The sequence below is a fragment of the Mugil cephalus genome, chromosome 16 (assembly GCF_022458985.1).
Source record: "Mugil cephalus isolate CIBA_MC_2020 chromosome 16, CIBA_Mcephalus_1.1, whole genome shotgun sequence".
In the NCBI taxonomy this organism is placed as follows: domain Eukaryota; kingdom Metazoa; phylum Chordata; class Actinopteri; order Mugiliformes; family Mugilidae; genus Mugil; species Mugil cephalus.
The window spans coordinates 23,054,123-23,068,531 of record NC_061785.1 but is presented as its reverse complement, the minus strand read 5'-3'; the positions used below and the strand labels follow the sequence as shown (position 1 = coordinate 23,068,531).

Genomic DNA, 14,409 nt, shown 5'->3' with positions numbered 1-14,409 from the left:
AAAATGGATTTGCTTTCTGACTAAACTAAACTTAACTAGAAGTCAGACATTTTTTCATGGAAATACTGCCACAGCTGGCATCATGTATAGGCCTCGCTATAATTTTATAATTTATAATTTTATATTAAATTGTTTACATGTGCAGTTTACAAACATCTGTGTCCTTCATCAATACTTATAAGAACTTCTTGTTTTTTGAAAATTTAAGTGACATATAAGCCAATATGCACCTTGAGTTTTCTGTGGTGAAGTAATACGATGAAAAATAACTTTATTGAAATGCTCTTTATTAAAATGATATTAACACACTTTTATTGTTGTTGTTTTTAGGATAAAAGGTGGGATGTTAATTTTGTGTTATTGTCAAATTATTATATAATTATGACGCTATCAACCCTGTTAAAAAATATATACAATATTTGATATAGTTTGCAAGTACAATAAAAAGAACAGAAATAAGATCTGTCAGTCCGTCTTTAAATTACAGCAATAATGTGGATATTGGATTCAGATACTGGTGCTTTTCAGAGCAAAGGAAAACCATAACACAAGCACTACGTTGTTTGAGAAGTGCACAAATATTTCCGATTCATATGAGACTTTGGCGGAGTTAATTACACCCTGATGGGCCGCCACAGCATTAACATTGTATGAGAAACCCTGTATTTAGTTGGAACAAATTATTTAGACTTTTGGCATTAATCTGTTCTTGCAGCACAAAGTATTTAATTTGAAATAGAGGCAGAAACATATGGTTTGTGTTTGTGATAGCCACAAAAATAGGCATGTACAAATAAGGATCCTAGTGCTGCGTGAAGGCTGCAGATAAGCCTGCGTAATAAACTCAGGGACACAACAAACTAACCCATATTACTTTCATGTAGGACATTCAGGAAATAATGTCATAACACCTTCTTAATATTGAGTTGGTCCCCCTTTTGCTGCTGCAGAACTCCTTTAACCTCAACCAAAAGGAATAACAGAGACATTAATGTCAATACCTTCAAAGGAGTTGATGTGAAGGCAGTTTTATTGCCTTCAATATACACCGTACAAACAAGTAAAAAAGGAAAATAATGAAATTGTAAACAGATACGTTAAAATTGACAGCTGATAAAGAAATAGGAAGAATTGAATCAAACAAACAAACTATAATTCTTGTCTTTGTGTATGTATATATGTGTATATATCTGTCACTACTCGTAGTCTACCATATAGCAGGACATATGCGCTCTTCACCTCTAACATGAGATCTCATTAAGTCTCCAAATCCAACAATGTCTTCTAATGCATATTCAGCATAGGATGTTACACCTCAGCTGTATTGAAACTGATTACCATATGTTGTGTAAACAACTGGTATTTAGTGCTGCAAATTCAATGATTGCAATTAAATTACCTACATGAATTACAAAAGTTATTACAAACAGTACTAAATGTTAAATATACATATAATGAACCGTTCAACTAATTTTAACTGCTTTAATATTACACAATATGGAGCGCAATGCTCCTTTGTCTTTCACCATGCCAGCTATGCCCCATGGGAAATACTGGCAGGTAGCCATCCAGCTAGCAGCTAGTGTTCTCATTTAAACAAGCAATAACATCCATACAAAAGTATGCTAAACATTGAACCATACTCCCTAACAACAGTCTCATAGGCCCTGATAGTTTTTTTTTTATGGAACAGCATTTCACAACTATGGCACATTCACTTCTAAAAATATTAACAAGAAAGTGGACTCTCACTCACTGGAGTTTCAGACAACAACAACATAACAGACTGTTCCCGTCGCATTCCCACCTGGCATTCTGACAGAACAATGACTTATTAACATCTTTATAAGAATATTGAGGATTTAAAACTAATTTGCTTGCAATGCACATCTGTCAGATATTACAAGGAAAGATCTCAAAGACTTCCCACATTTTCTCTTCTACTGGGCACTAGAAACTTGCCATTCATCTCTAAATAACATACACCATACGTGTTACACTGTCAAAACAGCCCAAGTTACAAGGTGGGGTCTCCATAGATTCGACTTGTTTGTCCAGTCCATCCCACAGATGCCGGATTGGACTGAGATCCGGTGCAACTGTTACAGGTGGTACATGTGAAAGTAACATCCACGTGGACCCAAAGTTTCCCAGTAGAAGATTCCCCAAAACATCACACTGCTTCTGCTGGCTTGTCTTCTTCCTGTATTGCATAGTGCCACATGTTTCCCTGGTAAGCAACACGCAAGCACTGGAAAATAAAACGTGATTCATCAGGCTAGGCCACCCACTTCGATTGCTCTCTCGTCCAGTTCTGATGCTCATGTGCCCATCATAGGCTCTTTCAGTAGTGGTCAAGGGTGAGCATGAGCACCCTGACTGGTCAGCGGCTATGTAGACATTTTTTTTTTTTAAATTATTATTATTAATTTAGATTCAACTTTTAATTTACAAACAATATTTTATGTATTCAGTTGATTCATTATTTTTGGTACTAAGATCAACTTAATAATTAACTAAGATTTCTTTTAAATATGTGAAGAAACTATTTGGAACAACTTCATTTTTATGAGTTATGAACTTAAAAATGATTGTTTACGTTAGCAAATATTAAGCAGGTCATGATTAAATATACTATTGATTGTAGAAGAAAAGATAATTCCTGTAACTCAATAAAGCCTTTGTTAAAAGTAATTTCATGAGAAGTTGAACTCAAAAAGACAAATGGAAATTGTTATGTTGATATTCTTGGTTGAGCCAAAAAAATTCTTTTTAGAGTGTAGGTAGTTGTGTTCAGAAATAAATCCTCTCCTGTTTTCTGTCCCACCTCCCTCTTCTGTGTCAACCCTCAAGCATATGGGTGCCCTCATATGAGTTGGGTTCTGCTCAGTGTTTTTTCCTGTTAAAAATGGAGATCTTTGCCACGGGCATTTCAGTGCTTGCTCTGTGCTCTCTGCAAAATAGTACACCGATTATCTTCACCTGAAATGACTCTGATTAACTTTTGTCACATCTTTTGGTTGGCAGAACATCAGCAAAAGTACAACCTCAAGGTGAAGCCTGGTGGGCACAACATCGTGATTTGTGGCAGCAAAGTTTAAAAAATATAACATTAGAAAAGTTCCAGCATTAAAACAAATACAACATTAAAGTAGCAGCATATCATAGCAGTAGCACGATGAACAACTGGCCAAAGCAACCATTCAAATTGAAAAAAATGGTTTAAAAAAAGAAAGATTTTTGTTGTTGTTGTTTTGGATTTGTCCATAAAACAATCTTGTCCAAGCAGACAGGAAAAATGTAACTATAGAAATATGTATATTTTCTCTCTCTCTCTGTCTCTCTCTCATCTCGTTTTCTATAATGACTTGAGAATGAGATGGAGGTGGCTGGAGCCTATCCCAGTTGTCATTGGGCGAGAGGTGGGGTGCAGGTTGCCAGTCTATCACAGGTCAGGCCAATTTAGAATCACCAATTAACCTAACGAGCATGTCTTTGTATGGCACCAGAGAGAACCCGCACAGACACAGGGAGAACATGTACACAGAAAGGCCCCAGACCTTCTTGCTTTGAGGCATCAGTACTAACCATTGCAGCACTGTGCCGCCCTCATGGTTTTTTCTTTGAAACTAGTTTTTCTTTGAATGGCTTTTCACAAATATCTGTTGTTGGGAAAGAAAAAACTTTTCATATGGACTTCCTACCTCTTGTGTGTATTTATGTGCAAAAACCCTACTCTCTGCCTGTATTTTCATTTGTCTATCTTTTGGGCAGTGGGTTTTAGCTACAGTGTTTTTGAGTAAGAGGGTGAAAATCGATAAAAACATAGAGATCAGATTGCATTATCCGGAAAACATTGTTTAATTGTTGCATTGTTTCTCTTCTTTCTGTCTGTGTCATGAATATATAAAGAGCTGCAGGTGTCTGTGTGTTTGAACCAGGGAAAGGCTAAGCAAACATGCACAGACACAGAAAGCACTTTGGATAAAATTAACAAGCTCTTTAGCTTGTTTAGTCATGTTTAGCATAAAAACTGGAACATTGCACTATCACCTCATATGGATGTGTATATGGAAGTACTATAATCCAAGAAATCCTCATTGAGCATAGCTCTTGAGTTGAATTTTCCAAAAGCGACAAGTAGGCCGTGACTTTGACCTAACAAGTAATGTCACATACATAACATAATACACTACTAAGTCCCATACTATCTTAGATAAAGAGATAAAAGGAGCCCTGGCTTTAGTTTTAAGAGATTTAGGCTTTTGGCTCAAATTAGTTTTTCACTATAGTTTGCAGAAGCAAAGGGTAAAGTCCACTGAAGTACTGAAGAGAGTATCTCATCTCATCTCATCTCATCTCATCTCATCTCATCTCATCTCATCTCATCTCATCTCATCTTCCATATCGCTTAATACTTATCAAGAACGCAGGGGTTGCTGGAGCCTATCCCAGCTGGCACCGGGCGAGAGGTGGGGTACACCCTGGACAGGTCACCAGCCTATCACAGAGCTAACACAGAGACAAACAACTATTTGCAGTTACACGCACACCTAGGGTCAATTTAGGGTTACCAATTAACCTAACAAGCATGTCTTTGGAGGTGGGAGGAAACCGGAGTACCAGAGAGAATCCACGCGGACACAGGGAGAACACGCAGCTAACCAATGAGCCGCTGTGCCCTGAAGAGAGTAGGATTGAATTTAGTCACCTGATTTGTTTCTGTAAACTCTTTTCCAAGGGGCATACAGAAATAGATGTTTCCGCCTTGATGACAAGATGATGTGGCATCCAACTTAATCGTAAATGGTACTAGTTCCTTATCTTCCAATGTGTGGATAGGGGTCAGCACAAGGTCCCAACCTAACATGGGTACTGAGCATCTTTCTGTGCACCAGCATATACAGCACACAGTCTACACATAACCTGTCCAGATGACACAACTTAAAGATAAGACTTTCATTTTCTAAACTCTCACTGGGAGATGAGAAATTGTGCTGTATGGCTGTGAAAATGCCACACACACCGATGTGAAGTCAACTGCTGTGTGCTCTTGGGATGTACACCACTCTGCTGGAGAGCAGGTTTTTCGAAGGGCATATAAGCAGGCTACTGGTTATTTCAAGGAGCTGTACTTTGCATATTCAATCATGGCCATTAATGTAGCCTGCTGTTGTCCCATTGTCTGTTCTTACTACAACAAGTTTGTTTGTCAGCAGCAGAGCCAAGTGATTCAGCACTTTCAGGACTGTGAACAGTTTCAGACAGTTAATGTGGACACATTGACACATTCCTTTCAAGTGAGATGCTAATTGTGACTTACGCCGGTTGAAAGGAATCCCCTATGAAGGTTTATGGCAGTTCTTACGCTGGGGCTGACTGAAGTGAGAGAGAAATAGTTAGGGTTTGGATGTGTGTTTAGTACTGGATTGAGATCAACTATGTCTGAATTTTCCTCAGGTGGAAGATCATTAAACTCAGCACACATAAAGATACTGCCCCTGTGGGACATGATGTGTGGGAGAGTTTTGTGATTCTTGAGGAAAGAAACGGGGGCAGCTCCCATCTGATTTGTCGGAAAATCTGAAATCTTTTTTCTGCACACCTGTGGATTCCATTGAAAGGGGTACCACCTCTCTGAGCTTATAGCCTCTGGATGTAACTGTGCATAACCCAGTAACAGATGCTCTGGTATTGTGACAATGTCACCTTTTGATGGATGTAGAAATGGGAAATGGATAAAAAAAAATCATAAACTGAAAAGCATGAGTTGCAAATATAAACTTATTATTAGAGATACAAAAGTCCTAAGTAGTTAATAACTTTTTGGCTCCATTTGTATTTTACAATGTCTAGTGTAGGTTATTAGCAGGTTTCTTCTTATGCTAACAAATAGGGGTGTGACAATTCATCCTCTACATCGATGAATCGATTTATTTTCCTACGATCCAACTACATCGATCTGTGCTCCACAAGTTGGCTGACCGGACGGCATACATCGATCTAATATCGATTTAAAAGGTAATCAATCGATTGTATCATACTAGGAAATAAGGCATTGGATTAAGCACGTCAGAGGATCCGCTTCAAGTATTAACTTGAGAAACACTGTAAAACTGGACAAACAAAATTTACAAATTAGTTTCATATACTAAAAACACCGTTATACAAATATGCGTTAGCTTCCGGCTAACATCAACGACAAAATTAATGTATATGCTAATGCTAACATTCGCCTTCACTTCTCCTTGCCTCTCCGCCTCGTCCCACCAGTAACACACAGTGACCTGAGCAAAAAGAAAACAACTAGATGAAACGTCGGATAATTTAACGTGAAGCGTCGGTCACCACCATCATGTGATATTGTCAACAGACCAGCGTGTAGTGAAAACGTCAGCGCTCAAAAGAGGAGATAATAAACAGAAACAGACAAGTGGTGTTAAACGTCTGGCCCATAATAACCTCGTTCTTTATTAATAAACCGAGCACCATCCAGCGGATCGAGACACTTGAGGAAGTTTTAAAAGTGACTGTAACCGGTAGATTACTCTATCACACATCAAATCTGATCTCTTTGCACTGGTCTTGTTTCTTTGGTACAACAGAAGACCCTATTGCAAACCCCAGAGGCAGTGCTAATTGTGGTGCCTTGAGCAATATCAAGTTACAACAAACACAGTCAGGCTAGCAAGCTAACATATCTAATGAATGACAAAGTTTACTCATCTGCTTTACTCACCTAAAGCACACACATATAAATTCTATTTCATTTTGTCTTCAATTTACAAAATTGAAAAATACATCAACATATCACAGGTTCACACTATATTACATGTATCACTATTATTTAGCTTTTTTGTAGTTCAGTTCCAGCTGTAACAATGATAATGTATATTATTGGTGTGTGTGATGTACTGTATAGTTAAAACTGAATGCATCTGAGTCTGCATTGTTGCAGCGCCCTGACATGTAGTCTGTATGTGTGTATGTGTGTGTGTAGGAGGTTGTTCCTTTGTTCCTCTTAGCCAAGGCAGTAGGGAACAGGCTTCTTACTTCCGTCTCACACCAGTGAACAGGTGCGGGGGTCAGGCGTCTGGAGTGGGTGTGCGCCTGTGTGCACTGAGAATTGCTATAGAACATGTCGAGACGTGGCGCTCAGTGGCATGGAACTGATTGCCCTGCCAAACCCTGACAATTACCATCCGGGCTCACACACACACACACACACACACACACACACACACACACACACACACACACAGAATTTCAATTCCAACCTTCAATTTCTTTTCTCTCCTGCCCAGCACCAAGTGGATGTTGTCGTTCACTGACCATCATGTCATGGAGGGAGATATATGGAGAAGGCTTTTTAAACATGTCTGAGGCTTTTCTCACATCTATTAGGTAAGGCGATGGCATTAGTCTTAGGATCTACAGGTGTGCTCTACAGCGAATGGGGAAGAGGACATCAAGTGTTGTGTCGTTCACATGTTGTCAGAGTTATCATAAATTCCGTTTAAACACTGCTATTGCCAAATCTTAGCTTTGTTTTAAAATAGGGATGCAAAGAACCACCTCTGACTCAAAAGCTGTGTGTCAACTAAAAATTATTTAACATGCTTGCAATGCACACATAGTATATGATTTGACCCTCAGCCCGGCCAGTAGTTTGAGGAATCAGGGAGTGATACAGCAGCAGCCTTCTTCCCTTCAAACCTTCCCAAGCAGAAACATACGGGTCCTCCACATGGAAAGCTTAGCCCTAAAGCCCTGCCAGATGACTCTCCAGACAAGACCAAAGACAGCTTCAGTCAGTTTAAGGCTTGTCGCTGACAGATTTGAGCAATTCATTGGAAACAGATTAGAATGTGTTGGCAACAATATATATGTCAACCATAAATGGAAATTACGGGTTATCACTACATTTCAACACTGGGATGCATCCATTCATGATTTTGTATAAGCATACCCAGCTCAAATCCACTACTCTGTTGCTCCCTCACAGCTGACTGTGGCTTAGTAGGTAGAGCGGGTTGTCTACAAACCAGGTTTCAATCTCTTCTACAAAATATTATGAAGGTGGTCATAATGTTATGCAAAAAAATTGCTAGGAAAGCTGTAACTTGGCTCTAACTAATTGTATAGTAAGAATGAATTTGCCACAATGACTCAAATGATCAGGAGCTTTTTTGTGTGTTGCTGACTAGTTCCTACTGTATATTCCGAAGTTCCTAATGTATGCCGTTGATACGTGCGTCCTAGGTCACATTAAAGACCTCCTGCCCAACAGGGGGTGCATAAGTGGAGTTTGGCCTCATTCAGGGAAAGGAAATGTTCATTCAAAGAGAGTTTTTCCTTGCCACCGTCGCCCTCAGGCTTGCTCTGGAGGTTGCAGGCTGGTTTTTGTGAAGCGTCTTGAGACGATTTGTATTGTTATTGGCGCTATACAAATAAAACTGAATTGAATTGAATTGAATTGAATTAGTGATGAGTGATTATTTATGAGTGCACTGTTTGTGATACTGTCATTAAACATATGAGCATGTGGTTAATTACTCACACAGTCAAGCTGATGTATAAGGAGCTACGTGTAGTTAAGTTACATATTTCCTCAACAATAAAATTTGATTACTGGAGATTTTTCTGTCACTGCTTCAAAGAGCACAGTGATGAAATTACTGTGTGTGTTGACGTTTCCATGGTTTTAGTTGTAATTTGATGTTAGGATCTAATCTGGATATTAATACAAGGCCTGAATGCGGCCTGTGTAGTTTGCATGTTCTCCCTGTGTCTGTGTGGGTTTTCTCCGGGTACTCTGGTTTTCTCCCATCTCCAAAGACATGCTCGTTTGATTCACCAGTGATTCCGAATTTCCCATAGGTGTGAGTGAGTGTAGTGTGAGTGTGAATGGTTGTTTGTCTCTGTGTTAGTCCTGAGATAGACTGGAGACCTGTCCAGGGTGTACCCCGCCTCTCGCCCAGTGACAGCTGGCATAGGCTCCAGCAACCCCTGCAAAGTTAGTGAAGATAATCCGTTGCAGATGAGACTCAAGTTCAGCTGAGCGATGCTGTTACTCTAAGGTAGAGTAAGTGTTTGTAGCAGATTCACTTTTTAAAATACATGCTTAACAAAGAGTTTCTCATTCTCATTCTTGAGAAATATTTGGTAATATCCTGTCTAATATATGTAAGACTGGTCTCTGATTCTTTTTAGATCAGGGACCCACATCTGATGACTTATGAAATATGATATGAAATATTGCATACAGCATCCAAGAGCCAATATCCAGCTTTCAAATGACCGTGTGCACTTAATGTGCCCATGTGCAATAAAATGGAGGAGTTCTGTCCTCAAATTGCTGCTGTAATTGTGATTTTATGTACAGCACATTGCATTTTGCATGGCAGGCAAGAGAAAACGCGTTCTCCTCCTCCTTCACCTCTTTCCCTCCTTAGCGCTGATATATCTGCCTTCTTTAAAAACAAAATGCAGAGCAGGAAAAGAAGGAGTTAAGTAGGAGTGGACAGATAGCGACCGTGAAGGAAGAGGAGGGCGCTTGCAAGAAAATAAAGAAGTCGTGAGAACTGAGTAAAGTGAACCCAGAGAGAAAGATAGAGAGGAGGAGGAAGGGGAAGAGAGGGAAGGAAAAAAAAGAATTAAAGAGCTATTGAAAATTCCAAGGTAGGAGGTAGAAGTGGAAAGAAATGTGGGGATGGTGGATGAGTAAGCCAGTTAGAGGAGGAGGAGGAGGAGGAGGAAGAACAAGAGGAAGAGAAGAGCAGAGGATATTCAGTTTTCAGGAAAACTAGAATTCTCTTGATGCTGCCTCAAAGTGGTTTGAAGATGATAGGATTCTCTTGAATGTATTCATTTAATTATTACTCAAAGTTCCAAATTAGTAGGAGTTGTACAATTTTGTACATATTATGTGGATAATTTAGGGCATGAATACTGATCTGAATTGTATGTAACAGCTACAGAAGTACAGCTGCTATAAGAATGTTCAAAAACATTGTAGTATTGAGTGGTATTAAACCTACATTGTGATAACTGTGGAAGCTCGGTCACATGACCGACCAATGGGTGCCACTAAACTGTACCATATGTGCTCTGAAAAAGTTTCCCTACGCAGATATTTTATTGCACCATATGTCCAGTATTGTGCCAGTGTCTGGAGTTGTGTTTTTCTTTTTGTATGTTTTCTCAGTCTTAAATTAAATGGTAAGCAGGTTACATTTGTGATCTTCAAATGCACAAAACTGACAAAAACAGCACATTGACACATTTGAAAAGTGAAACGTTTTGCCATGACTGTGCTATGACACTGAAATTGAAAACATGTTATTTTCCGGTTTTACACTTAGATAATTGAAGAGTTTCTGTGAATTTTTAAGTAGCTGAAGACACCCAAGGAGAAAAAGAGAAGGAGAACACAAAGACAAAATCCACCTTAAGGGGAAGAGGAAACACCTTTCATGATTGCTACTATTTAATTATACATTGTCTGCAGTTCTGCTGCCCAGAGCTGCAGTCCAATAACACAGCTTCTTCAGCACTCTGCCAAATGATTCATACACGCTACACCACAAACACACTCCCTCTACAAGCATCAGCAATATCACACCCATATACTTGGCAGCAATTGAAGGCTGCAGGATGAACAGACTTTTCTGTCCCTCCTTTTAGACTGCTGAATCAGTTTTTTATTTTTTATTTTGATATGATCAAGATCCAGTTTGGCTTAGTTACATTTGATAATATCTTTAGCCCTGTGAAAGGTAACAAAGCAACACAAACAATACAGAAATTACAACAAATTATAACAGTGGTTTTGAGCATACTGTAATTGGAGTTACAAGTTGAATTCACCTTGTCTCATTACTAAATACAAGATTAATGCTGAACATTTACTCAACTTGCTTCATATATGTGTCTGTGTTATATATAAATTACACTTTGATTTTATGGATCAGCACTGGATCAGTGGCAAATTCCTGCAGCGTATATGTGCGTGCACATGATATATGGAATATGTATGTAGTGACCTGTGAATGCCATGCTGTGGTTCATGAATAGGACTTAATGTTGGAATTCTGAATGAAAGACAGAAAAATGAAGAAAACATGATGTGCTTTAGAGCTTTAGTATTGACACATGTCAACGACAGTGAGAGTTTAGTGTTGAGCAGCTGGATGAATTGATGGAGGTGAAACCTTTGTCTCTTGTGTTGTGTTGTCTGTACCTTCCTACCATTATGTCCATAAGACCTAACCTCGTATTGATAGAATCACAGTTGAATATCGACAGCCTCTGCCAAGGTTAGAGCATTGACCACAGCTAGAGCTCAAGGGAGATCTGCTGCTACCAAGCTGCCCTTGAGCAAACCACTGAAGCCTGAATCAAAGCTCATTGATATTTATTGACTGATTAATTCAAGAAATTCCACAAAAGAAGAAATTCTTTTTGTCTGTCTTTATTTAACAGACGGATGAACTGAGAGATGCTGACGGTGTAACAGAATCCACCTCACATTTTTTCTACATCCAAGCCACAGAAGAAACCAGCGGTTCTCACAGCAGGTGAGTAATGTATAGATTATTATTTCTCCGGCTGAAGAACAACATTCAACAAAAAAATCTTAACCTTCACTTGCTTCTTTTGACAAAAAACACAAAAATTGTCAACACACAACAACACAACAAGTCAGTGTTGGCTTTTGACCTACTTTTGTAAGCTCCATAGCAGATGTGTAGATTTAGTATAGTGTGTCAACCAAATAATATCTTTCTGTTAATTCTTTTCACCTGGAAAAGGAAACACTCTCACGAGTGGCATGTGGTCTCTAATAATATGAAATCGTTGCATGCATAAGCAGTTGAATTTTCCCCAAATTATCTGATTGTCAGTCTTCGTGATCCACAAAGTCCAGTGGAACTGTAAGAGTAGAGAGAGGTTTGGGTGCCGCTTTATTATTCTGTAGAATGTGGCTAGATGCTTTTAGCACAGATGAAGAAGAATGAACTTTTGTACAATTGCCCAGTTAATGATTCCATATGTTTACATGTTTTCAGTTTTTACTACTGGGTTCTGTTCTGTTTTGTTCTTGTTTTTTTTTCTTCTTTTTTTCCTATTGCGGTTTTAAAAGTAAAACTATTGCTTGTTATTCACAGTTGTTCATTATTAGGATTTAAAGTCTAAGATAAAAATGATTTATAATCAAAGTGATGCTGTTGAATTTTTATCAGAGACTACGATGGAAAAGTGACAACAACATATTTCTATGTGTGTGTGACTGTGATGTTAATAGGAGTTCACTGACTTAGTTGTTCTTGGCACACAAGTAACTGAAAATGAGAAAAACTGGGCTAGAGGCACCACAGGGCTCTGAGAGACTTTCTCGACTGAAGTGCTTATATTTGTGTGTGTGTGTGTGTGTGTGTGTGTGTGTGTGTGTGTGTGTGTGTGTGTGTGTGTGTGTGATGTGCTCACAGTCTAACTGATTTGGGTATTTAAAAACCAGCACAGATTCTGTAGCTTTGGGGGGAGATTCTTGGAACACCCTCACCACTTATTCCCTCTCTAACCTTCTCCACTATCCTTCATAGTTCAGTCGTTCAGTGAAATGTGTGTGGAATATATTAACATGCTATTCAGAAATAACCACACTCTTTAGACCCCCAGACAGCAGTACAATTGAAATCTCTTCACTCATTGTGTTCGTCATTAGCATTTAGTGATGACTGTCCAGATGCTAGAAATTGTTAGCGGTTGGCTGCAACCTCGTGAGGGAGATCCACAGCTCCAGGCTTTATAGGGGGTCTGAGAGGATTACTTGCCTGGCCAGGTGCTCTTTTGTGTGGGTAGACGAGGCAGCAGAGCGGCCCGTCAATACAGGCTACAAGCATGGAGAGAAGCTGAAAGGATAAGCGCGGCAGTTTATCTGCTGTACAGTGGTTTTAATGGAGCATATCAGCCAACATTTTACCTTCACAGCAAATGACCTCAAGGATAAACTTCTACCATGTGCTTTAATAACAAATATTTTTTGTCAGTACCAAACTTTGCTGCATGTACACATATTACCACTGTAGTTTACTCAACATAAAAGGTATGGTGAAGATATTTTGCAAACCAGGAACTGGATCCAAAATGGAACCGACAGTTGGAACCTTACTCTATCTGAGACAGCCGAAGCAGTTAAACTCAGCCTCCCCAAACTACAACCTAACGGTATCCACTTGTTGACAACCCCTGTTGGAGAATGCGTTTCACCTGTATATGGAGCTTGTTGAGGGTCAAGCTAAAACAAAAAAAAACCCATAAACACCATGTACACCAAATATACTGTAGAAACAAACATACATATGAACACACATGAACATACAACACAAGCCTTCTCCCTATGGAAGTATTCAGAGAAGCATGAGGACAAGCATACAAGGCAGATCAAAATAAGCAAAGTAAAAGTCCAGGATGAAAAGACTGCGAACACATGGCACTGAATATTAACTATCCTGTACACCCTATACATCAACTATACAGTATATATATCCAAGGGCAGACACTGAGAGGCAGATGCTCTCATAAAAATAAATAAAACATCCTAAGTAATATATTATTATTTGATATGTTAATTTTCGTCCCAGGTTTATGTTATTTTTTAGCCTTTGTCAGTGTCAACAGACTCATATTACATGTACTGCCACTAGGGGACGATTGCGATATTTTAGGGCCCATAATAGTTAGACTGTCAATCAGTCCATCACTGGAAAGATCTGGCTGGACGGAAGTTTACCCTTGGGCCACCAAACTGATGTTCACTGCGATACATCAACAAAGATCATAAATTGTGTGAGTGTGGAGCAAGCGTCTTCTCTTCCCATGTAGGAGTTGTGTCTATAATGGATGCCCTACCGTAAAAGGCAATCCTTTTCTTGAATACACAGTAATTGTGAATTCCAATGCAGTATATTTGTCCTTCTCTTCTTTTCTGTCAATCTATATCCACACACATGCACACATACTCGCACACAGTGTGTGTAGATGTGTAGATGTGTGTCACAGTGTGGGCAGTCCCCTGCATATCATGTCCTGACCTCTGACAGGCTGTAGTCCCTCTGGAATGGCCATGTTCAGGGTAATAGCAGCATGTTCAGGGACACAGTCTCTACTTGTGTGTATGTGTGTGCAGAGTCGCATGAAGTGTCATAATCACCCTTCATCCCCAGGGTAAAGGTTAAATGAATCACTCTCTCTCTCCTGGGCCATTTATTGTAGTGTGCAACACGTGGACATACAACCGCGCTCTGTAAAAGCCATGCGCTTGTAAGTCTATGAAGTATTGCCCCTTACTATTGTCCTGTAGAAAATGTACTGGCTGTGGGTTGCATTAATACTTAAAAAAAATTA

At 39.2% G+C, this 14,409-nt stretch overlaps 1 protein-coding gene across 3 annotated transcripts in view; it reads left to right on the top strand.

The window, feature by feature from the left end:
* The window catches only part of rbfox3a (RNA binding fox-1 homolog 3a), a 440,273-nt gene that overhangs the window by 60,153 nt on the left and 365,711 nt on the right, over positions 1–14,409 (top strand). For 2 of the 3 annotated variants that reach the window (XM_047608701.1, XM_047608700.1), the window contains one exon: positions 11,485–11,579. The gene's annotated coding sequence lies outside the window, so the exon portion shown is untranslated. Of the gene's footprint in view, positions 1–7,307; positions 7,405–11,484; positions 11,580–14,409 lie in introns of those variants that run through there. The other variant, XM_047608702.1, reaches the window with a different exon arrangement.